The sequence below is a fragment of the Limulus polyphemus genome, unplaced genomic scaffold, assembly GCF_000517525.1.
Source record: "Limulus polyphemus unplaced genomic scaffold, Limulus_polyphemus-2.1.2 Scaffold678, whole genome shotgun sequence".
NCBI lineage: Eukaryota > Metazoa > Arthropoda > Merostomata > Xiphosura > Limulidae > Limulus > Limulus polyphemus.
The window spans coordinates 449,394-464,904 of NW_013666288.1; the positions used below are offsets into that span (position 1 = coordinate 449,394).

The 15,511-nt window shown below is 32.0% G+C and overlaps 1 pseudogene; it reads left to right on the plus strand.

Annotated features, from left to right (window-relative positions):
• Positions 1 to 840: 840 nt before the first annotated feature.
• Positions 841 to 2,735, plus strand: LOC106459901 (annotated as a pseudogene).
• The last annotated feature ends 12,776 nt before the right edge of the window (positions 2,736 to 15,511 follow it).

Here is a 15,511-nt window from a genome sequence, read left to right on the forward strand (position 1 = left end):
CTTTTGTTTTTAGAACAATATATACTAATTTTTAAAGTATCAAATTGAATTTTTGTTCAGTAAAAATATTTCAAATGCGACTGTGTCTTCAAAGTAAGGGTGCGTCTTATACACCAGTGTGTCTTATATTCCGAAAAATACGGTAATTAATCGGTTCTAATATAACAACAAAATGTAAAAATATGTATTAGCGAAAGCTATATCCCCCCTCTTCTTTATTTTAACTAATATCGGTGCTTCCAAAGGTTAGTGTTAATTAAAAGCCCACAGTAGTTTACCAGTTTTAAACAAAAAAAACTCTCTAAAATTAGATGGAGATTGATTTTACGAGTACTTTCTGCAGGTATTAAAATTTTAAGTGTTGTACAGTTACATTGTTTATTTAATGACACGATTAGTTCCATACTTAAAGCTAGAATAATTAAACAACGACTATATTAAAAGAACAGTAACAGTTTTTGAGATTTGTTCTCTCTAGTTGCTTTTCGAAGAAGCGTCCAACATTGTTGAAACTTTGTTGTAGAGACACAAATGTAGAGGACGACGTTTCTTCAGCTCAGTGTGTGTGTAAGGTTTTGTCGGTCTTTATAGTATTCTGGTGGATTGTGGAGAATACTATAAAGAATACCAGAATACCATCCTCTACACTTGTCTCTACAACAGGCAGTTGCCGTCCATTCTACAAAGTTTCATCATGAATACTCTGCGTAAACAATCTATTAAAGAAAATCCAACATTGTCCCGTCAGTGAATCTTCTAGTTGAACTCTTGAGTATAAGATTGGGAGGTCATACCACTTGTGTTTGGTTCTACTAGTGCAACTAATCTAACGTAGCCAACATGATCTCCCCGGCTCTCGTCATAATCATCTTTAGTACCATTACCTTCGCAGAGGCTTGAGTGAACAACTGGGATGGTGTTTTGCTTTCGTTTTATCTTCAAATATTTATTATGTTTTCTTATAATCTTGTGTCTGGCAAACAAGAAATTGTGTTACATTTGTTTTACTTTTTTTTTGGAAACTTAAGAAGTTCCAAAATAATTGTAGTTTGTAGATAATCATTTATTTAACAGTGGCTATTTTCAACCTCTGTACAACCCATCTGCGTAGAAATTGTTTGATTTACATTTAGTCATGTTGTTTCAAAATCCATGTAGTAGACATATCTGAAATGCATATGTTAAAACTCAATTTAATATATAGCTTACAATCATTTGAATCTTAAATGGGTTTCATATCTAATCCTAAGTTTTGTGACCAACGTATTTCAATTTTGTATTTTGTATACTGTTGATTGTTTAGATATTTTATGTACAAAACTTTAAAGTTATATCAAAAACTGAAAGTTAGTATGTATATAATATAACATAGAGATAGTATTGTGATTCATCTTTAGTATCCATGAAAACCACAACGTGGATTGGAGTTGGAATTGTGAGGGAGCTTTTAAAGATCTATCGTGTTATTTCACGAACTACGTCAACAACTGGAACAATTTGCTTCATTTCACCTGCGGTAATGGAGAAGGGATCGTGGGTTTTTAGCAGTTATCATAACAATTACTATGAAGAGAGAAGGTAAAAATATTTATTTTCATATGTTATGCTAACTTTGTTACTTCAACTGAAAACGATAATAACTTCTGCGATGTCCTCATGAATGCATTTTATGATTTGATTATTTAGTCTGAAGTTCATGTATTATATATGATTATTTAGTCTGAAGTTATTACATCATATGATCAAATTATTTCGTGTGAAGTTAATGCATTATATGATCCGATTATTTTGTGTGAAGTTAATGCATCATATGATCCGATTATTTTGTGTGAAGTTAATGCATTATATGATCCGATTATTTTGTGTGAAGTTATCTGCAAACATTTACCCAAATAGGGAATCGTAATAACTTTTCTGGGGCAGTGAACGTTGTTTATCTGTGAATCCTAATATATACGTATATATATAGAAAGAGTGAGAATTTTTAAAATTATGATTATTTTATCATTTAGATGAAAAATCTATTGCTGTAAAGACAAAAATAAATGTACAGAATACAGCACTTGCGCTTGGACAGAGCATGTTAATAACTGGGATGGAGACTTACGCTAAACTGTTCCCAAAGACTATGTTTTAACAGCGGTTATCAGTGAACACGATAATCACTATCAGTAAGTATACTTTTATATAAACACTTATAATTAACTCAATGTCAGCATTTTGATGCCATATTCTGAGTAATTCATTAAAATAACGGTTTGCAAGTTTAATTTGATACTGCCGTAATATATTAATAGATTATTAGCATTTCAGTAGAGGTGTCGCTAGGTATTTAAAAGGTTCTGAGGTCTGACCCACAGGCTCAGGAGTTTTCAGCATTTCAGATGATATCGATTATGACTTTCTATTATGATTTTTCAAGACACCAACAGGGGATTCGGGGCATTATCAAATAGAATCTGGAAATTTCACGTTGTTGTTTTTTATTTGATTACATCACAAAGATTCATATAGTTTTTCTTAACAAAATGGATAAATGATAAGAAAAAGTGTTTGTGCTTATTTTACTGAACGTTTAAAGTGTTTTTAAAAATACGGGTATTTTATGTTATTATTTTGAGTTAAACTCATGATCACACACTGTAAAATTTTGTAAATGTGTTTCTATAAATAGTCTTATTTTCTCTAACCAGGGACTGTGGAAATATCAGCACTGTCGATTGAAATGGTGTTAACATCGTGTTCGAGAAAGGACTTCTGTTTTTCGTTTTTAACAGTAATTTTTTATCTTAAACATTTTATAGTATCAATCACAAAACTTTCATCCGTAACTGTAAAACAAAAACACATTGTGTTTTGTTTACTAAGTAATAATATTTTCTTGCTTTTTTTTGTTTTGTAACATGTATAACACAGTAGATTATGAGCCTAAAAAATTGAAGTTAACAGATTGTCTTATTATATTACAAGTTACTGCTTTTAAAGTAAATAAGATTTGTTTTTAGAACAGGTACGACATTTCGGCCACTGGTGCAATCATTCTCAAGTACACAAGTGATCGAAACGTCGTACCTGATCTGAAACAAATCTTACTTACTGTAAAAGATGTACATTGTAACTTGTATTAAATATAATTAATCAGTAAGTAAGCTCAAAAAGAAATTAGATTGTCTTATTGCTAAATAACAACAATAATAAACATAACGGTTTAACACCGAAAGCTGACGAAGAATTATAAACCAATAGGTCTAAAAATTTGTGATAAAGATCACGTTAAATACAATTTCTTTGTTTCGTTTTTTTACATTCCTCTTAATTTTCCACTGTAGATTCAAATTCAGAGGTGTGAAAAATAAAATGTCAGATCTGAAATCGCAATGGACAAAATATAAAGAGTGTGAAGGAAAAAAAATCTGCACTTAGCTTGTTTTTTATCACAAATTTTGTGGCAACAATAGTTAACAGTTAATAAAAAAATAAGGGTGTAGTGATTTCTTTGTTGTCAATTTAATATGATAAGTTTTTTAAAAGTAGTAAATATATCGCTTGTCAAAAAGCAATTTAATACAAAGAAAACTTAAAATAGCAAATCAGTATAAGAAACTAAGCAGACAAATAATCTAAACTCTTCAAAATATCGTCTTTAATCTTGTCTTTTTGTAGATTTAAAAAATACTGTTACGACAGCGGTAGTCACGTGACTCTGGTAACACGTCATGATATTCTAGAAGATTCACGAAGAAACGAGATGTACGCTTTTTGTATATATATATATAAGACCGGTAAGAAGTGACGGCAACAATGGAATGTATTTGAACTGCAGACAGAGATAGAGACGGACACTTGAGTCGAGCACGTGAGTCGTTCGTTGTGAATTATAGCGTTTGTTATAGCGTGACTGTGAAAATTAAGTGTATTGCAAAGTTGTATTCAGAAGAAATAAACCACTTTTATTTAAGAAAGGACTTGTATCGCTAAAGTTTCTTCGGAAAGAATTTTTACAGAAAATTAACTAACGACTAGAGACATATTTTATTTTACAAATTACATAAAATAATAATCAAGTTTATATTAATCAACAGAACTAGATATAATGCAGTAGGCGAGCTACGTAATTTTTCAGTTTTCATATAATTCAGAACACTTTGAAAGAGGTAACTAAACACTTGAATAGGCAAAGTAGTATATTTGTTACAAAATCCTAAAAAGAGGTTTCACTTATCTGTTTAACACTTTTTTGTGTTTAGTTAAATACTCTGTTTATGAAATAGTAGTCCCTAATTCAGAACGTCTGACCACCGAAAGGGTTGAGTTCTGCCCGATCTCAAAGTTAATACATAATTACCGACACATCTGAGATTGCTAGTTGAGGACTGTGCAGACAATCTAGACTGAATGCAGCAGCAATTCACTGGTGGAATGTACTAATGTACTTATGGGACCAGATGATGGATTGCATCAAACAACAATCATTCAATATCACATAGATATAAATGACATATCCAATGAAACAACTGCAATGCAGACTTTCTTGGAGCACAATAGATGGTAATGGTCTCAAATGAACACCCCGCTACAATCAAGGTTCAACAACGAAAAACTCTTTATTCACAATAAAAACACTTAGAAATAAATTCAACACTTACCAAAACACAGTTAATAAACAAGTACTTGGCCAGGACTTCACACCAATATTAATAAACAATTTATCATAAACATCAGTAGATCAATAATAATGGAATCAGGGAAAAGAACCAGAAAGAAAAAAACTAATTCCAAAAAAATAGAAATAAATACAGCAAGTACACTATTTTAACAATACCTTTCAATATCAATAACAATATCGAGCGACAAATAGCACTAATTATATCTTTCGATAACTATCTCGTGATTTTTTCTCTTGCTAGTAGATCAGTCATCATGCGTGTTAACATTTCCACCTGTTCTGTCAATACTGACACAAACTACCTCAAGTTTGCCACATCAGATTCAGTAACTTCCATAGTAATATAGCTATTTTCAAACGCTAGCTAACTTATATTTAACTGAACTTAAATTATTGCTGAATTAATCACATTATACCAAAATCGAGAAACAGAAAAAATCCAAAGTCACAAGAGATGACCTGTATGAATTCTGCATCATCTCATTTAGCTTGTGTAACATGCTCACTACTTTCGAGAGACTAATAGAGTTTGCACTAAAGTGACTGTAATAAGAGAAATGTCTCACTTAAGTTGATGAAGTCTGTGGCTGTAAACCAGAAATGGTATTCCAGCAGATAAAAATCCAGGCTTGCAACTATTACCCGTAAAATGTGCCGATAATTCTGAAAAGTCCTTGACTGATGCAATGGTAGAGCACAGGATATTCCTGTTCAAAACAGTTGAACAGATCTACATGGATCAGGGAACTACCTTTAACAACCAATCTGCTCTCTAAGTTGTGAAGCATGTTGGATGTGGTGAAAAGGCATGCTTCACCTTATCTCCCCTAATTTTATGGTTTACTGGAATGAGTGATACAGATTGCCAAGCATAGGCTTACAAAGTTTATTAACATTGAACAAACCAACTGGAATGAACACTTACCCTGCATCATGATGGCATAACTGCAATTGAACAGAGATCCATGGGTTATTCACTGAACGTGCTTAAGTTAAAGTATTTTGCTTCCTGTAATGTGATGTATTTTTCTCACCCTAGAGCAGATGTCCCACAATTTTCCCCAATACTATATGGAGTGGTTATAGTTTGGGTTAGTTTGCACATTCAAATCGAGTAAAGGCCGCCAGACAACATAAGAAGCTCTACAACAAGACACTAAAAAAATTATGTAAAAAAGGCCAGATTGGATATGTCGATGATATGTGGAAATAACACGGAATGCTTTTGGATTCTAATTGTACTGTATCTCATCTTGTGCTCCAACAAATTGATACATTAATGTACTTGTTACAGAAGTTGTTGAATGCACAGCAGCGTATATTACACGTCGACCATCTTCTTGAGATGAATCTCTGGTGAACTGGCTTCACTAAGAGTTAGAGAAAAGGTGATCGAGTCATATGATAGAAAAAAACCACTGTTTTATCCAACTCTTGACTCTGAAAATAAGTCAGCCCTGGAGGAAGCTAGATTTTGCTGTTGGGGCACCAAGTGTGCAGCAATACTGCTGCAAGAGGCAGCTAAATTTAGGCGAGTCAGTGGGCATAACCCCAGAAAAATTTTGATTTTTTTATGCATTGAGTTTGCATTTGAGGCAATTATTTTGACACAGAATACAATAGTTATTTGCAATTTTAATTTTATTTATTTACACACAATTTAGTAACAATAATCACTAAATATATAGTTTAATTACATGCTGGCAGTTTAAACTTGATTACTTAAATCGACCAAACAGTTATCATTTATGTTCTTATTTTCTAACACAATCATTTGAAACATAAGGCTCATTTAGAGAATCGGTTTGTTCTTTGTAAACATGTAAAATCATAAGATTGTTCAATCTTTGCTGGGACAGCATGTCTGAGATAACTTTTCACTCTAAGCAATACACTAAAATAATGCTTATATGTTGCATTAGTAGCTGGTTTAACTAACACTAATTTCAAACCTGATCCAGAAGATAATGACCGATAGATAATGATTTGAAAATACTCTTTAATATCAAAAATTGTGATAGAAAGTTCTGTTGACTCACGAGAAGGCCCATAGAGTTCTTTAAATCTACATTTGAAGTTAACATTGTAAAATTCACATACAAACTGTAACTTTTATTCAAACTCTTCGCATGCTTTGATCATTAGTTGCTCAAGCTTCGAATATATCTTGTAACCAGATTGCTCCAAATGATCCTTTATACAATTTACTATGGTATCTAAAGCTGGCGATAATACAACATGGGAAATTCATGAACTGGTAACTTGTCAATCCATTTTCATAGAGAATTGGTAACCTGCATCTGCGAGGAAATTGTAGCTCTCCAACAGAATAGAGCTAGCCACTGAATTAACTTTTGCCAAAATAGAGAGTATGATTGTTCAGTTCATAAGGTGCCAACAGTGTCGATGACAATTTTTCCAACTTGCTGTCCTTTGCTTGCAGAAATATTCTTCTTCTGTAGTGATTTATCCATATTATCGATATGATGTAATAACAGTTCACTGAGAATAGCACCAAAAAGAAAGCCAATAATTTCATTCATTATGAAACCCCTTTAATTCTATCTTTGGTTTCTGTGTCTTGCACTATTTCTGGAGCTTCGTTCCAAGTATCTTGTAAAATAGTGTAATTGTTGATAATGTTACACACAAAATCAGCACAAACTGTCCATCTAGTAGGACATAGTACTCGAATTCCTGGTGTGTGGTTTCCAATCTCCATATTGCTTGCTTCATACCTTGAAACACTGATTCACGCCAAGATCAGTATTTTATCAATTTTGTTATTTCATGAGTGATATCCAAAGCATCCTTCATTACTTTAACACCTTTTAATGCATCACTGGCTGCAAGATTGATCTAATGTCCACAACAGTGTGTGTAAACTCTTTTTGGTTCTTCTTGTTGAATTCTTGGAACTACACCAAATCGAACATCTTTCATTATACTGACTCCATCATAACGCTGTAACTTAGATATGAATATATATAGCTTAGACATGAATATATCTAGTCTTGTAAATGTATCTTTAGCAAATGCAGTCAGTGTTGCAGAATCAATAGCAGGTACATAATACGATCCAATAGATTCTTCATTAACGTCAAGACTCTGGGATACTCATCAAATAATAAAAAGTATCTGCTATTTGTTAGAAATGTTGGTCATTTCATCCATCATCAGTGTTAAGAAATGAATGTTTGTAGCTAAGCTGTTATGTTTCTAAGCACGTGAAAACCATATCTTCATTAGGTCATTTTCTATGTCATGTAAAGCGTACTTGGTCTTTCGCTTGAGCCACTCAAGCACAGGTGAATCATATTCACCCTTTAGTCGAAGAAGTTGGGCAAAATCACTATCTTTTTCGCTTCCATCACCTTGTAATACCAAGTCTTGTCTGGAAAGGAACCTGATACTAGAAACAATCTTGAAAACCTTCTGTGATTATGTTATTTTTCTCTGGCAAGCTCCTGTACAAGTAGTGATGGTTGGAATGATAACCATTACTTCCACAGCTTGATTATGATATATTCTTTGCTTGTGTTTCTGGAACAGTGCAGCTGCATTTTTCCAATTGCAAAATCCTTTTGATACCTATATAGAAAAATCATACTAAGGCTATAAAAGTAACAAATATTTTAACATATAGTTACACATACAATTTGAATGATGCTACTATGTACACACATGCCATAGAGTCAGTGACACATACAGCACACATTATCAACTATAATTGTTATGGCTACGATTATAGTACAGATGAATAATAATAGTGTCTATATTGTATAGATACGTATGTGTTACAGTAAAATCATGTAGAATAACATAATTAATGAAGTAACTATAAACTTACAAATGCTGGTTCAGCACAGGACGTCTTCATCTTCTGTTATTTAAAATCAGACATGCAAGTGTGACAAAACACAACATCATCAGCCTCTTTATAGTGTAAAAATGGCCATTGTTTAAACTATGTAGGCTGTAAAAAATGCTGTACAATAGTTTTCTTAACAATTGTGTGCTTGGGGAACAAATATGTAGCCAGTTGATGAGGAGATGATGGAAGATCCAGAAAAGAAGTTAAGCGAGAAAAACTAGCCATATTGTAAAAGACACGAGGTCTACAGCCGATTTAAGCGCAACTAGAAATAATTTATAATGTTTTCATCCCTCAGACAAATCATAATTTTTATTGCCTTCCATCTTGTTTGGTTACAGATCCATCAAATAGACAATTAGACCCCTCTTGCCACACCCACCTGTCACATCCTCTCTTTCAGGATTAGTCACTAGTTCTCTCTTATGTTTAATGCTATATTATTTATAACCAGTAGAAAGCCAAGGTTTTCATTTAACAAATGACGTATTATATTACGTTGTTTTCTGTACAGACAAATGTTAGTTTCTTTTTCAGTAGAAGCTTTGTTCCCACTGACTAGCTTGGACCAAATGACCAATTGACTAGCTTGGATGAATTTATAAAGGCTCTTGTCGGATACATAGAAAGCCAGAATAATTGTGATAGTTATGGGATATTGACTGCTTTCTGCATTTTATCATTCTATGTTATTTTGGGCATTACTTAATTAATCCGAAATTATTTAGTTCACTACTACCATTAGTTTAAAAAAATTGGGTTAAATGTCATGGACAGTAAAAATATAAGAAAGCCCAGGTAAGTACTTTATTTCTTGAATTGCATGTTTATTCTTTATTTATTATTATAAAAGTAACTAAAATGGAAAAAATAGAAAATTCTTTAGGTTAGTTAATTATAGGTGTATTTGAGCCACCAGTTCCCAAGAAACTTCACAAGACACAGTCACAGTATCTAAGGGCAGACCTATCAATGATCCCACTGATCAATATCACTGTCCACGTGACCTTAGAGCAAATCTCATTGCTAAAGAGGTACTGCTGAAGATGGCCACAAATTGAATGGATGTATGGACTCTGTACAACCACAAAGAGGATTATTGCATTGGAGGGATACTCCACTCTCATGCCTTGTAGAGGAATCATACTAGCTACACACATAAACTAGATCATAGGTATCATTTGTGTCACTAAAGACCAGCTGCTGGCCTATCATTCTTTGCATGGTCTGCCAGAGCTGAGATGAGGGGAGTTTCCACTGGATTAGTGAATATTTTAGATATATTTAATTGAGTAATGGTTGCACACAGTGTGTATATAGTTTTATATTTCTATGTGATACCAAAGAGTTATTGTATGTTTGCTATATTTCTGCATTTTATTTAAATGTCTGTCTTGAAATACGTTTTCATTATTTATTTCATGTTTAAATTTTTTTATATTTAATTTCTTAACATGGTAATATAATGCACTGCATTTTGTATCATACTGCAATTTATTTTGATATTGTGATTCAATCCTATATCGTTGTTAAAGGGTTTGAAATGTAACATGATGTCTGAAAATTTTAATCCACTATTTTGTATAGTAGTTAACATTTGTTTGTCTGTAGTTTTTCTTAAAAGGTTTATTGTGTATGTTTTTGTTTTTTCTTATTTTCAGATTAACATGATTCATTTTGCTATTTGCAATACATCCACATTGTTGACACTTAATTTTGCAATCCAGTTATGTTAAATTGTAGCTGTGATTTTATTATATAAAGATATCATGTAATAATGCATTAATTAACTTTTTATCTGTGAAAAAGGGGTTGGACTTGTATTATAAATTAATTGTTTCTATCACTGGAGTACTGATTTTCATGGTTAAAAGTGCTCTATTAGTGAATGTACACTTGCTTCATTTTTAAGGGTTTTTCTGTGTATATATGCTATTTCATTATCTAAATTGATAATTTAATTATACGTTTTCTTGACATTTTTAAATCCAGTTAAAGGCATTTTTGTTTATATATGTTTTATTTATTGTTAAAGGGTATTTTTATGGAGAAAGTTTTGATTATGTAATGGTTTTCTTTGTTAAAAGGTTGCAATATTTGTGTGTCACACCTTGCTTTTGCAGGAGCAAGAGAAAGTTAGCACACGTCTCGACCCGAACATGAATTTAAAGCTTATTGGTTTTCAGTACAAATTAATTGTGAGCTTTAGGACAAGCGTTAAGTAAGAGAGAGAAAAAAGGGAGGTAAATGAATATATATCATACATTTCTATCTTATTGTATTATTGTAGTATTTAATCTGAAGTTATTGTTTATTCTATATATCTGCAGCTTTCCCATAAGCATGGTTGAGAAAATCATTAAGTTGAGTTTGTTCTAGCTGTCTCTGTTCCCTTGTTATTCTCAAACAGATAATACCCATTTTGCCTACGAGAGAGATTTTTTGTGTGCAATATACTGCACAATAATTAAGGATGTTAATAACAATTTCCTTCTGAAATGATTCAAGTGATATTTCGAGGTTACAATCTCACTCACTGAAAATGAACAAATGCATGTGTAGTGCTAATTGTTCAGGGTAAATATATATATACATATATTTTGAAGTAAGGAGAACTGGATTTAATCAGTCTGGTACATGGATTCAGTCTGATTGGTTGATCTAGTATATGCAATAATATCAGGTAAATAAAAATAAGTTCATCAGTCTTAATAAAGATTGTTCATTTTGTGCTTCACTTTGAGTTCAGTCTTTTTATTTCATCCATTGTTATGACTCAGCTATCAGAGATACAGTTGTACTTTGCAATCGGAATCTTGACTTAATCTCCTGTTATTAAGTGGACATATCCTATTGTTCTAAAGTTTGTTCCATTTTTCCTGGACATACCACATAATCAACATTACATATTACTGTATCCACTTATAGCCTCTGACAGATCCACATAATGATCTACTTATGCTAACAACAACCTAAGCTATTTCTCCCACTGGCAATTTCTAACCAGCTGGCTACTCGTCACTCTACTGCCATCTATAAGCTGATAAACTAGACTCTCCCTCAACATCTTAAAAAATCACAGGCAGAATTCAGTCAAACTAAGGCTTTTCAGCGGAAATTTATCCAGCCAATATTAATATTCGTGCTGTCTACTACAATATTTATCAAACACATTAAAACCAAAAGTATAACATTCAATAGTAAAATACAAACATCAGTATCTAAATTATAATCAATTGACACATTATCATTTATCATAGTTTTATTTATCTCCCATTCTGATCAAAAGTATAACCACTTCATTGTACACATGAAAGAAATTTATAGGTCTCATACACCTGTGTCTAAATTCTTCTTAAGTTTCTCTCCCATGCACACAATCTAACTCATGTGATTTCTCGTATAAATATCCTTAAAATATACATATGACGTAGTTTATATATTCTACTGTTAAATATTACGCAAAAGCATTGTTTCAATCATTTTTAATAAGCTAGCCAAGCATATAATCTTAGCTGTATAAATCAGGAACTATATGTGGCCACCTTGGTCAATCATCAGAGATGTTTCTCTGCTCATTCACTGACACTTCCTTACCTGACTCCACTTGATCACCCAGTATACTGCTGTCTACTCCCTGGACAGTTCAAACTCAGGGCCAGGTACTGCACTGCCTATCCCTGAATTCAGCCATTCCAGGCAATTAGCTGAATGAAACATTTATGGAAATGGTACAGGTTTTCCCTAGCCTGAATGTCAATGAAGTAATTTGCTTCACCTCAGTGCCACACACCTGCAGCTACTAAAACAACATTTTCAGTAGTGTCTCGGCCAAATACATATGTTTGAGCCACCCACGACGTCATGACATTCATTATACAGAGTTTGAGTACATTACATTATAACCCTTTTTGTAGACTCACCACATCATTATGCTCAATTTTTGCACATCCAGTCATGCTGAATCTGATGACAATGCATCTTGACAATAACCCTACAGTGTAGAAGTAGTTTATATTGCAAAAGGCTCCATCAATAGGCTGTTATGTCCAAAGCCAAAGCACGTCCTGTATCTGCTACTTTCTATAATCTTTCTAGTGTAGGATGACAACACGTTTATCAAGCTCTCATTTCAATAGTCCAATTATACTGAAATCCTTTGGTGCTGTGTCCAGTTACTTAACCAGTATATTTTCATAAGGAATAGTATGAATACCCATTTCATTCTTTGGAGGTATATGATAGTTGAGCAGATATACAATGAAAGAAATTGTGTACACATGAGTTGTATTACTTTTCGAGAATGAGATCCTCTTTGGTTAAGTTGCATACTGTTGCCAAACGCATGTGAATAGCTTTTACCACTAACCTTGGTTTCTGTAAATTATCAGGAGTTACAAAATGCTGCACTTTGCCTGCCATGTGGTCTTCCCAATAGAAATTTATCTCCATATGAGTTTTATATGTATGTTTAATCATGGGTGACTTGTGCAGAATAATTACAGATTAAATCTGAAGTTAACTGAATGACTGGGTTTTAAGCTCAGAAAATAAACCAACTGGAGACGTGATGTAAAGTGAAACAAAATTCTTATTTATAAGCAAAGCACAAAAGACAGAGTGCATACTTACATAGACATTGGACTCTCACTTCCAACCACTGTAAATTGATCAACAGATTTCTTCTTGCAAAATGTCGTTTCTTTGCACATTTCACCAAGCAGAACTAATGTCAATCCAATGCTCCATACTGACAGGAAATGTCATATTTTTCCATAATGACTAGTATTACCCACGTGATTTAGTGTTCTCAGAAACATAGTGAAGGATGTAACCTCTACCTATCATCTACTCAGCTAGTGAAGACATTTTCTGTCTTTGACTTATTCTGTTATTTTGCACAATTTGAAAAGTGTCAACAATATCTCCATGGGCAAAGTAGGAACAAATTTAACTAGAAGAAAAACAACTCATTGATTTTCTGGACCACATATTTATGCGAAAATAAATCAAAACTAATTTATTTTAAACGTAGAGATGCATATCAACTTTCCACCATTTCTATGAATGATTACACAACTCTTAAACAAAGAACTACACTCAAATACAGCAAAAATTATATAACAAAAATTTAGAATAAATATTAATATATGATGAACAAATAGAAATAAAACCCTTGGAAATAAATTAACAAATAAAACACTTTTAGTAAATAAAGTAATAATTTAACCAAACAGAGAACCTTTTTTCAATGAACGTTATATCATACTACCCTTTACACAGAAGCGCATTTTAAAATAAATAACCCCACTAGCAATGCTCAGTACACAAAAAACATTTCAACATAGGACATGCTCAATAACCTATTAATGAGGAATGCACACACACCCCCATTCAAAATACTCTTTAACAATGAAATATATATATCTATATTAAGCAACTTTAAATAATATTACCTTCCTATTTTTGAAGGAGGTAGTTTATCAGACTATACATACCAAAAAGGACTAAATGAGCCTCAGTTTTTCATTTTCTCGTGTTATATTTGTATATTCGATTTGTTTATTTCTTATGTATATACTTCTGTTGTAATTACAAATATTGTTTGTTTGTTTTGTAAACCTAGATTACTGATGATGGAATTATGACGATTCCAAAACGTCTAATAAATGCTTCATGTTACTGTGTTCGTGTTTTGTTTAATCATTAAATGTGATGTAGAGATACAAGATTTCTACAATATTTCAGTATGTATTACTTATACACTAAGTTACAATTATATAGTCATACTAAACCAATATACTTTGTCTTACAAGTTTAAAATCATCTCTGCATTCAACACAAAGTAAACACATATTAACATAAACAAATAATGGTTGCCCTAAATAACTATGTCAACAATGTCACTTTAGTACACGTGATTGAAGTATAAAATATTATTCGTTGGTTTTTAAATTGTGTTTTGTTGTCCTATATAAAGTAAATAATATTCTTTCTATAATACGAAATACCAAACATTTATAATTTTTTGTATATCAGCAAATGTAAACAAAGCATTTGAATATGTACCATTAATTATATAGATCAAAATACATCATTTTTATATTCTGAACTGATTCAGATTACACTGTTGTTCAAACACGTTCACTAGAGATACAGGTCAACCTGTGATTAGTGATCCACGTGGCAAATGATCAGAATATATTTATGTTTCATGGAATAAACCGTAAGTAACAACAAACCATAGTACATTATTAGCCTCTTTTGATTGTGCAATATTTCTACATCGGATTGGTGTATGTGATTTATAATAAACGTTTTATCAGTTTATCCACTTCTGTTTGTAAAATAGTTTAATGAAAAAAGTACACATTTCAGTATCCAATCAAATGCTGCTTTTTTGACAAACGTTAGTGGTAAGTATTGTATATTTTCTATAGGTAGTACGATTTATATGTTAAAAAACTGTTTTACAAAAAGTGTTATATTTGTGAATAGGATTGTTCTACAAAAGGACGTGCGTTTAGAATATCGTTATTTATAAAATGGTAAGTGTTGCATACTTATGATTTATATGTTAAGTAAAATATTATCTTTGGGCAATCTTTAGCTAGAATAAGCGATTTACTATAGAGATGAATAACGAGAGGGTAAAATCAAAAGATTATAGCATTTAAGAATGAAAAGATGGATATATATAGATAAAGACAGATTGAAAAATACAAGTTCAAACAATCATATTGCCTGTAAAAAATTTATTTTGGAAATATTATATTGCAATTAATTAGTGTAATGCATGGGATAAATACCTGGACTTTTGAATATTTAGGTTAACATGAAAAACATTCCTTTTCAGGACTATCTATTTGTAAAATAGAATAGTGTTTGAATATATGTATATATATATACATCTGGAAAAAAGTTAAGCACCCCAAATATTTTTCAGGATTGCTTATTGAAAATAAGGTTTA